Below are 12,500 nucleotides of genomic sequence, written 5' to 3' on the forward strand. Positions count from 1 at the left end.
GTCCACTGGGACCGGCCTTCCCAAGCATGCTATAGTGTTTAGATTTCAACATAATATATGGGTTAGTAATAGTCAACACATCCCAGGGTTAGGTATAACAGCATGCATAGATATTCCCATTGACCTAGACACCAGATACGGAACAGTTGCATGGCAAAAAGAACACATGCATATATGGGACCACAGTGGTAATAAGAACAGCATGCAGGTACGTTGATGGCACCATGCCAACAATGTTGGAATAATTCAATATGGCACATGCATGGGAACCATTAGAATATTTATCAAACGATTGGCCATTATTAGAGTCACTACATACCAGTTGGGGTGGGTATGTTGATTATTGTTGGAGATAAGGTGGGGGGAGAGAAAGATGTCAATTAACAAGTAGTATATTCCTGTACTGCACATTACTTTCCTAGTCAGTGCTGTTATCTGAACCTTACAAGTCTTACTACACTACCCTATACACCTATATTGGACATTGATATGGCTGTCAACATCATTACACATGAACCAGTTTTACCTGCAATATACACCTCTTACATGGTATACCTGTGGAGGGAATGTCTGTTAACACTGACTGTACACATATGGATGGATTCCGGGTTGATGTTTTGCACTATTCTATCCAACTCTTTCTGCACAGACTCTGGCCATGTGTTGACCATATGTTGGTATGCCTGGACATATCTAGAATATTGCCCTCTTCTACCTTTAGTGACCTGACACACACATATACATGCTTTCCTACACAGTTATATTATGTAGCACAGTATGGGCGACAGTCACCAGTGATACTTTATTATTCAGAGAAACTGCAACACTCACAATCCCCTACAATAGCAGGGTGGACGGTACCAGTACAGTCTATATTGGTCTGTATTTCACAGCACATTGTTCATATCCAACGTACCTGTGGGAGAAATGTTTGTTCGCACTACCTGACTGTTGCCGCACAAGGTTCCAGATTACACATTAGTATTATGCACATGCATCTCGCACTGTTACTGTACACACTCTGACCACAGCTTAACAGGGTAGGGTGTAAATGGGACATACATGGCTTCTTAGTCACGTAAAGTATTGGAGAGTTGCTAGTGTGCCAGGTTTGTTGTCATACATGTGCATCAATCAGTTGTATTTCCTGTTTGCTGCCTATACATCTGGGATCATCCCACTGACTTCCCAGGAAGACAGGTTGATAGGCATTAGATATGGGCCACTTTACTAGACAGTCTGGACATATCTGTACAGTTGTGATGTATAATTCTGTATGCAGACTGCAACCACTTTCAGGATTCAAACCATGGCTGTGTGTGCTAATAAAACAACAGTTCACATCTCAGTTGCATGTGCTATTTGGGTTTTTTTTGTCTGCATTTCCCCTTTTTACTGTCTATGTGTCTCTCAGTTGTACTAAATGGCCTCTGGGGATTACACCTGTCATATACAGACATTCCTACACATTCACATTATGGTGCATGGTGTGGGTAACAGTGCTTTATACTACAGTACTATTACATGATTGCAAATCTACATTACCATATGATACCAGAATACATGCATACAGTCCAGCAGTCAGACCTGCTTTGTCAGGCTATTACACTTTTATTGCCATACTAACAATATGAGACTCTTCCTGCCATATTCTCTAGTGTATGCAGTACTTGCCTTGAACAATACAGGTTTTATACTAGCAATTACTTTACCACTACTTTTATTTTTATTTCCTATGACAGTAAAAGCATGAGTATTACTAATCTGCCTTGTGTTGCAACCCCACCAGGCAGAAGATGTGGGCCTCCTTGTTCGTGGGGCGCTCCATTGCAGCTATGGGGTACATAAGAGGAATATTTAGCCATACCTATCCATGATATACCTGAGCTGGAAATTATTAAACAGGTAGTGGACTGATACTTACACACAGCTGGGACATCCCCTGATGCTCTAACCCCTTGGAGCCACTCCTCCAAGAGGTCCCCCTTCTACCACTTCAGGTCGGCATAGTGGTGCCTGACCTGTTCACCAGTTTGGGGTATGCCAGTGGCACTGGTGAGGTCACGTGAGAGATGGTCCCAGGCCTCCACCTTATATTGGGAGCCCTGGTACTGGCCCTGCAGCAGTCTCTGTGCATGGTCTTTAACTAGGTGTCCAGCCATGATCTTGGACTCCTGGATGCACCCGAGCTGTGCCCGGAAGTGCACTCCTTCTCCCCTTACTGCCATAGTGCCTGCAAGGGGAAGCTACAACCAGCTATGTACTGTATTCCCACCTCTTGGGTTTAAGTAGGGCCGATTTCTGACACATTTCCATGATTGGCCAGTTTTGAAAAGGCTAAGCTATGGGCAAACCTGGTTACCTAAAGTTGTCATTGTTTAAAGGGGTATATCACTGGGCACAAAGAGTTAGCTGGTCTACACATTGCTCACATCTCCTAAGCTGGCCTGTGCAATGCTTGGTATTGCCTACAGTAGACATTCATTATAATGCCTTTTTGGCATTGTGTTATTATTCATTACACCTTATATGTTTGCCTAGTATCCCTGATTGATGTGTACATACACTTTGTGGGGTCCTTGTGTTTTATTGGGACTTCAACACTATTACAAGTACACCTTACGTCTGGGTTTACTGCTGTACTCTAGTTCACATATTTATGTTATGTAGTCGGTTATGGCATATATGACTGTATACTGATGTCTGTCACAGGTTCAGTTTGGTTATACTATGGTGAAGGCATGTTTACTACTACCTCTTTCTTCCTTACTTCTGTGATGGCTTGGTGGATAGCTACTGGGACTATGGTGTATAGGTTCCTGGGTTCGAAACCTGCATGGCTGTTTATTTTGTTGCTGGGTAGAAAAAGACCCATTGGATACAGAGTGATTAAGGCACTTTAAAGCAGTTGTAAGCGAGTTTGTGCGGTGGTAAGCACTGCTTATTTCAGGTTATAGTTTCTTACACTCAGTCAGCATCTACTTTTCTTAATCTGTGTAGGCAATGCTTACCCCCATGCAAATGCACTTAAACACAATTACTAGTGCTTACATAGGCTTACTACTGCTTATCTGTGCTTACATCTGCTTACTACTGCCTTATTCATTATGATACTGATTCTTCACATGTGCATTTCTGGCAGTACTCTAGTTCATACATATATGCTATTTAGTGGGTTTTGCAATAAAAATATTGGTTATACCATGCTTTGCCATGTAAAATAGACTGTGCTGTACTTGAACCAGGAATGCCTGCTCATTAGGCAAATGCTCTGCCCACTACACTATTGCTGTGCTGCTTCATGTACATATATTTTTCTTGTTATCCTCTTCAGCCTTTTTAAGCTGCTTTATCCGTAGATAAGCAATGGGCACACCAGCGCACCTACGGTTAGCTGTACTCGAAGTTTTAAAAAAATAAAGGGGTTTCTTCTTTTTATTTTTATGTTCTGTTGCTGTTGTACACATTGGGGACTGTTGGTGGGGATATGCAGACACCTATGAGCAGTCTCGCTCCTTTATTTCCATTTTATGCTGTTCTACATTGCAGGGGCGTGTTTATTCTGAGAGCTCTGCTCTCAGACATGCCCCCTGCACTCATACATGCTCCGTGTAAGCCTAGGAGGTCGGGCAGCACGCCTTCATTAATATGCATGGCGCGCTGCTGTCATCCTCCTACACAAGCACTTCCGTGCAGGACTAAGCTAGTCCTGCATGGAAGATTAGTGAATCTGGGGGTATATTTCCAATTGTTAGTAAGATATTATCAGTGAAAAGCTGTATTTTGGAATCATAGTTTGGGTTAATTGAAAAACTACTTATATTGACATTAGTTCTGATATAGTTAGCTAATGGCTCCACTGATAGTGCAAATAATAAAGGCGACAATGGGCAGCCCTGTTTGGTACCTTTAATAATTTAAGTGGTCCTGATAGAAAGGCTCCAGTTTTAATATACAATAAGGAAGTAATATATAGTTTATTTAGCAGCTTTATAAATTCAGGGGAAAAATTATACATTTCTAATACTTTAAATAAATATGATCAATTTATAGAATCAAAAGCCTTATCTAAATCCAAACTGATAATGGACAATTCCTTTTTTTTTTTCTTATTTGCATATTCCATTAAAGTTAAAAGTCTAATGACATTACCTTGAACTTTTCTGTGTAGAATAAACCCTGTTTGATTATCTACTATTAAATTTGACATTAAGTAATTTAATCGGTTGGCTAAAATTGATGTGAATATTTTATAGTCCACATTCAGAAGAGAGAAAGAATGATAAGAAGTCACTAGCTTGGAGCCTTTGTCATGCTTTAGGATAGGAGATATCATGGCATATTTCCATGAAGGAAAATAGGTGTCATTTTCTCTGAATTCTTCAAAGGCTTCAGTTAAAATCATGAAAGTATCATCTGGGAGTATTTTGTATATTTCTCCTATTAGTCCATCAAGACCTGGAGCCTTGTTATTTTTAATGTTTTGTATTCTTTCCTTAAGTTTCTTTAATGATATTGATTTAAAAAGTTTAGTATTTTGTTCCTTTGTTAGTTTTTTGTTTATGTTATCTTTCAAAAACCTGTCTTTTAGAGTATTGTCAATATTACTTAGACTGGTGTTATTCACTTTTTCATAGTGTGTTCTAAAGACCTCTAGTATTTCTTTTAAATCAGTTATATGTTTAAGTTTATTCTTAAAATTAACTATGATTTCCTTAATATGATTAGTGTTTGTCAAGCATTTAGATTTAACTGCTAACCTGGGCATGTTTTTAGGGTTAGTAGAGTGTGTTTGTAACTTCAATCTCTCCAAATTTATTGCTACCTTGTGGTTCAAGATTTCTGTATATTTTAAATGTAGTTGTTTCAGTTCTGAAATTTTAGTTATGTCCTTAGTGTTTAGGTTCTTTTCAATGCATCAATTTTTGATTGTATTATTTAACTCCTTATCCCATTCCTTCCTTTTGTTTAAAAAAAAACTCTTAATTTTACCAAAATAAATATGATTTGAATGCATCCCAAAAGATAATTCTAGAAGTCTCATTATTATCATTAACATATAGAAATGATTTTATTTCTTTTAACAGCCATTCTCTAAAATCATTTAGTTTAGTAATGTAAGCAGGTAGTCTCTGCCAAAAAATCAGATCTCTTTGTGTTATATTCACTTTAAAGAAAATAGCATTGTGGTAAGATAGTGGGCAAGAGCTAATTAAAACATCTTGTATTTTAGATATCAAACTATCAGTAACAAATATCTTATCTATAGTTGTTTGTGTACCAAACCTATATGAATAATGTGTGCATTTAAGGGACTCCAATTCTTTTTTATCATAAATGTCTCTCATATTTGAAGTGCTTATAAAATTTTTTAGCTTTTTAGCTGAAGCAGACATTCTAAAAACACCATTTTTGGTACTATCATTCTTAGAAAGGATGCAATTAAAGTCTCCTGCACATATGATTTCTCCTTTAGTTTTAATTGAAACTAATTCTAAGTATTTATTTGCTGTTTCAGCTCCGATACCACGTACCCAATATATGTTAACTAATGTGATGTATTTTCTATTTATTTCCAATGTTATCATGCTCAACATACCATTTTTGTCTGAATATGAATCAATAATTTTTGGTACTGGTAAATATTTTTTCCACAGGATCATAGTGCCCCTTCTCTTGGTCTGGCAGTGAGATTCTGCAAGTACTGAGTATCCATTGAAAGACATTCTGTTTAAGTCTTTTTCTATTATATGAGTTTCTTGTATAAAAGCAACATCCACTTTGTTAGTTTTTAAGTACTTACTTAAACTTCCTCTATTTATATTATTGTTAAGGCCATTGACATTAAGTGAAACACATTTATACGAATACATATTTATAGACACATTTTGTGTTATGAGATCTGTTATGGGCAATAATTTAACTTTAAATATAACTAATGTATATTTGAAACTGTGTACATCCCCAAACATTGAATATAATATTCCTGGTTTGATGAACAAGTCATCAAATCCACCTTATTCCATCCTAGAATCATTAGTCTAAATCAGTCTAATGCTTCTACCTTAATTTGATCAATAGTACATTATATAACAGTAAATAACATTTCTCCTAATATGTATAAAATAACCCTTCTATCTGCTTTAATATCATTAAATTGAATAATGGTTATGTTTGATAGACAGCTATGAGTATAAAAGTATGATAGTTATCAGCAACATCATAAGACCACTCGGTTTCAAAAAGTGAAGATTTTAAATCTCTAGGTAGTATAACATTCATTACTTATTATTAGTAATAGGATGAACAAAACTTTGTGTTTATTTTATACTGGTTATTTCCGAGAACTATGTAACATATTTATATCAAACCAGCTAACATTGTTACTTCAGCTGATAAAATGTTCTTATAATAGAGTGTAGCAAACATAATGACCTCCTTATTTTAACTAAACTAGTGTGAAGGTTATCGATTTGCTAAGGAACAATAGACAAAAAAAAATGTTAAAGTCAACAATATTAAACATATTATCAAAGTAAAGCGTTTATAATGATCCAACAAAACACTTGTAATAACTTTGATCCTTTTCATCTCACACCATTCATTTGTATGAGGCTTATTTCAAGTTTCCCCCATCACATCTCTTCATTTTATGTGTATCAAAGAGTTTGCATTGCATATCCTGTATATGAGCTAAGCCACTGAGTAACTCCTGCTTCTTCTCATTCCTTTTTCTTTCCCCCAGAAAGAGAGAGAGAGAGAAAAAAACACCAACGTGTAGGTTCTATAATCTGAATTTACATAGCATATTCTATAATCTAAATTCACATATCACCATACATCCATTAGGTTTGAATATGTTTAGCTAAAACATTGCTTACCTGCATTTCTAAACATATGAATGCTTACTTAGGCTTATTGCAAGTGACTGTATATATTTGTAAACCTAATGCACCACAATCGTTTCATATACTGCCAGTAGCTTAATTCCAATCTGTCATGCCAGTTCTTAAACTTTGTGAACTTGTATTCTACTATATGCATCTATTTCATTATTTAAACCTGTCCCATAATCAGAATGGACTTTTTCATACCCCCCTTTTTATTATTTATTTATTTTTGTTAAAGCAGTATTACATTTTTTTCTCGAATCTTTATCTGCTTGTTTTCTTAGGGGTTAACAATTTTAATGTCAAAATTTGCTCATACAGTGTAGCTTATTACTACATATATATAAGACTTATTTATATTTAACTACAACATTGCTTACATACATTTCCAGTCTTATAAATATATTGCTACATTTGAATAAATGGCAGTATGCATTTGTAAACCGTATATACAGCATCCTTTTTCTTTATCAGTAATGTAACTTAAGTTTACCACAACAACTTTGCTATTACATAATTGCATGCTGCTGCACTATTTAGCAATCCAATTATACAAAATATATATTTAGGATGACCTTCTTTAAACATTCTGCTAAGATTAATATTATATATTCTTTTCCATAACTTTAAATGCTTGTTTTCTTAGGGGATTTACCTTTCTGGTGCTTGTATTTATCTATTCTTCCTTCCATTGAGTTGCGACTGCAGGGTTCCTCCATCTTTTCCCATTGCGTATTGTCATAAAGCAGAGATGAGAGTTCAGAGGTCACGCTACTGGCTTCTCCATGCTGTGCATTAAGAAACAGTTACTGCATGTGAAGAAAAACATCATATTCTGGTGGCAAGGAAAGTCTTGAGAGCAGCACTAACCAAGTCTTTATACACAACGGAAAGCAGAATACTGTAATGTGTAAAACCATTGTGATGCTGGCAGAAAAGACAAAACAAAAAGCTGTCATGTTAGATGCAACACATATAAGTGTTCCAACAGTGTCAAATCTGTCTGTAGAGACACCACTAAACCACCATGGTTTTTAAAACATAAAAAATCAAATATTAACATGAACTACACTGATTTCTTTACATTTTAACTCCCAGCCCTCTAGTATAACAAAATTAACTTAATGTATTTGTTGACCACAGCATCCCTCCCCCCTTTCTCAACTCAAAGCACATAAAGCTACTATTTAGAATATACACAGTATTACTTTCCCCAGTACAATACTGTGCACAGCATATACCATCTTATTACTTCCAACATTAAATTTTTGTATGTTTAGATATACCACTAAAGGGGAACTTTGTAACTGGATTGTTACATACTATATCTATGGTAGTTAAAGGCACTATGAGTGTACATAAGTAAACTTGTATCATTACTTCATTGCAGTAAAGTTAATTATGTTCCTAATTAAGTATTGGGAGATTAGATGCAGTTTAAGTCACCTTAATTATATTATATGAATTTTAAATTTTATAAAAGCGAGAGAGATTGAGAGAAAAAAAGAGACTATTCCATTTACCTTGAGGTTTGTTTGTTTCATAACACTTACATGACATCTATCTGCTGGGTAGTGTTGTAGATGAAACTCATTTAATTTATTTCCCTTTTAATTTTTTATTTGTTTTATCAGTTGTGGATAGTTTACCATTAACAGGATGTCTTTTCAAACTTGGTAGTGTAATATCCATATCTCCTATTTTATCCAACAGTTTGCTTTTCTTGACAAAGTCTACTGCTTCTTCAAGGTTGTTAAATATTTTTTGACCATCCAGGAGGGTAATTTTGATTCTTGCACGGAATAAGATCTGAGGTTTTATATCAGCCTTTTTCAAACTTTTGATAAGAGGGACACATTCTTTTCTTTTTGCTATTGTAGTGGAAGTGTAGTCATTATCAAACCTTATATTTTTTCCATTGACTTGTACTGGATTTCCCAACCAAGCTGTTCTCAGTACTAAGTCTTTGTCCTGTGTTGATAAAAACTTTATTATAACAGATCTCACTATAGCTGGATTCTTGAAGAGAGATGAATTGGATAGAGACCTATGAGCTCTATCAATCCCAAATGAGAAGGACTCAGGAAGATTCAGTATTTTAGGCAGCCATTCATTTAAAAACAAGATCATATTACTTCCTTCCATCTTTTCTGGTACTCCGTATATTCTGATATTGTTCCTTCTTGATCTGGATTCCAGGTCTTTGACTTTCTCTAATAGTTGGTTGTTTTGTTTTAGAAGGAATTCTGTCTGAGTGTCATTTTTCCATCTGTCTCCCATCAATGTCATTTACAGTTTCTTCTATGGCTGCTAGTTGATCAGAATGTTTAGTAATAATTTCCTTTAGGTCTTCTGTTTTTTTCTTACCTTCCTTTTTCATGTTCTCCATAATTTTTCTAAGTTATCAATTTTCACAGAGAGGCCCTGAATACTGGAAATTATTATGTGAAGTTCTTTTTTCATGTAACCATCCTGAGGAGATGCTCTTGCATGACTCATAGCTGTATCCAGTTGTACTAAGCTGTAGAACTTCTGACAGAAAATTTCTTGATAAAAGTCTCTGAAAACTTGAGTTTCTTCTTTATAGATAATCCACAAATTAAGAAATATAACTTGTGAAAAACATCTTTGAAGTTTTTTTAAGTTAAAACATTAAAAATCCTGTCAGAAACAATCTTTATAGGCAAACCATCAGAAAAGTGCTGCTATCACCCATTACCAAGACTTCTGAGTTCATAGCAGCCTATGTAAGTTCTTTTATAAAGGAACTCACTATTGCCTTTAAAATATTTAACATGACAAAGGTGCAGCTGTAATATGTTTACCAGCACATAGGCCTTTGGTTTACCAGACAATTATTTATTTTGTGATATTTCAGTGCTGTGGTCCTGTCCATATGTAGCCACGTCCAGACAGCAGAATACACCAGAATGTTTGTCTCAGTTTACCAACAAATCTTTTTGAATTACCAGTGTATTCTGAAAACAAGGATCCAGTCACATTTTATAAAAGCTGAATAAGGTTTGAAAAGGTGGTATAAAGATTAAGGTGGTTGCCTCCCAGGCGCAAGGTAAAGGTTTGATTCTCACCTTTAGAAGAGAAATTGGCTAGGCTTAAAATAACATAAGGACAGGTAGCCTAGTACTTACCTATGAGATTCCAAACAAATTCCAGGTTAATTATCTCCATTGTACAGATGGCAGGAGTGATAGGCTTTTCTGTCAACTGGTAATTAGACACAAGACTAATTGAGCCTTCTTCATTTAGGACAGCATGCACACACACATATACACACACACACACACACGCACACACACACACACACATACACACACACTAGAACAATGAAATTACATGGAAATCAAACTCGGCACTCAAGTTTGTGCACACTTTTACAAATGTAGTTGTATATAATTTTAAATAATATCAGTTATGAAACTCTAATGCAGCAAAATCTGTAAACATAACACAAAATATTGACATATAGTGGCACACAACTACAACCATGTTGTTTTATATATATATGTATTTTTAGTTTTCTCTTTGTACTGTACTGTATACATTCCCACTTTAAATTTAATGCCTGTGGACTCTTGATGACCATTTGTTTTGCCTTGATCTATCAAACAGCATTGTGAACACTTGAAAATAAAAACCAAGAAGTTATGCAGCTAGACAGAGTGGATAAGTAAAACAAATTGAAAAATAGACTTGTATATGGACTCCTGAAATCTAGTATTGCTGTCATGGATAGGAAAGCCTATGAGCAAGTTAATTTAACATTTTTAAGTGGCTGTAGTTCATATAAAAAGTTGACAAAATAATATCAGTATTAACTTGGCAAAATCTAAGGTGATATTAAACGATGTATCATTCAACAGCCGTACATATGTATCCCCAGCAATTATTTGTAGATATTCTGCTGACATTGCCTTATATTTTTTTGGGAACACTGAAGTTATATTAAAATGTATTAAATCCATCTAGGGATTTCACTGCATCTGAAAATAGTTCAAAACTAAGCCAAACTCTAACTTTTTTATTTTTCAGTTTGAAACCATTAGTTAAAAAAATGAGGAGGTATTTATTGGAATAGTCCCTTAAAAAAGTTGTTATGAACAGTTATAACATTTTAGTACTGGTGGATGTCAGTAGCCTTTATAAAAGTAATGAATATTAAGAGAGCATAAAAGGTTTAGATGTATTCCTACATAAGTAATCTTATCCCAAAGATTTCTTAAATTTCATATTTTCACTGGTCAGTTTCATCCTGTCCAGCAAAATGTTCTGTTATAGCAAAGAATATTGGCATCAGTATATCGGTATCACAGTGGGGACACTGACGTACTCTTCTTATGTTATGTCTTATTTAGCGTACAATGAAAGGTTCAGTTTATTTGATCCAAAAGTCTTCTGCTGTGTGATGTCTTGTGAGTTTATACATTCAGGTATCATAGCATTTCTATGAATTATACAAGAAGGCTTAATTATCATTCATTTACTCTCCAATTTTATCCAGTTTAGGGTCATAAGACAGCTGGAGTTCTACCCAGTAACTAATTCTGGACAGGACATCAGTCCATTGGAGGATGCACCCTCCAGACACCCATACCCAGAAAGACACACACACACACACACACACACACACACACACACACACACACACACACGCACACACACACACACACACACACACACACACACACACACACACACACACACACACACACACACTCATATGGCATGCACATCTCTGGACCTGTGGCATGTCATGACATTAGGAATCACGGTAGTGTTGCTTGAAGACAGGGGCTCCTCTCTGTCTTTCAAAATCTGGTCCTAACTGTGACACTGGGAAAACAGGCTGACTAAATGAAAAATCAGCACTTTACACATGCACACAAACATATGTATACATACATACATACACATGTAGGAATAGCTTTATAAATATACACATGCAAGCACATAAACACTTATTTTCATTCAAAGACAGAGACTAGAACTCATTCAAAACTCACTACAAGGGGAGAGAAGTGGTTACTCCAAATGCAACAGATATAAGCAAAACATAAAATATCAGCATAAAGTCACTGATGAAAGAATACTCAAAAGAGAATTTATATAAAACCAAAATAAATATCTTCTTCTGTTATGAACATGCTTACATTTGTGATAAATGACTTTTTAGCCTTACTTCCCAAGTATATCTGATGAGTTTTGATACCCTAGGGATATTTTAAGGGGTATATTTAGGTTTGGACATGGGTCGTCAAGCATTTACAGGCTGCCTCTGTCTACTACTGACATAGATGCCTGACCATGGGTAAATTTTTTATTCCCCATCCACTGGTCCAAGTTAGCAATGCATTGGTCTAGGGATAAACTCTCCTTCCCATGGATGTTAATTCGAATCTAGGGAGGAGTAGTGACTGAGACACATGCTTGTCCCTCCAGTATCTCCAACATCTCCAGTTTATGCTGCAGACAAGCTTTAGGTCCTAGACTGGGAAATTCAGATGCTATTTTTTTCTGGATGCATAACAACACTTACATTGCTTGAACATGGCGTCTGTGTTCCAGCAAGGTGCAACATCTCCCCCTCTCAGC

This window comes from Protopterus annectens, chromosome 6.part0, assembly GCF_019279795.1.
Source record: "Protopterus annectens isolate FY-2018-M chromosome 6.part0, PAN1.0, whole genome shotgun sequence".
NCBI lineage: Eukaryota > Metazoa > Chordata > Ceratodontiformes > Protopteridae > Protopterus > Protopterus annectens.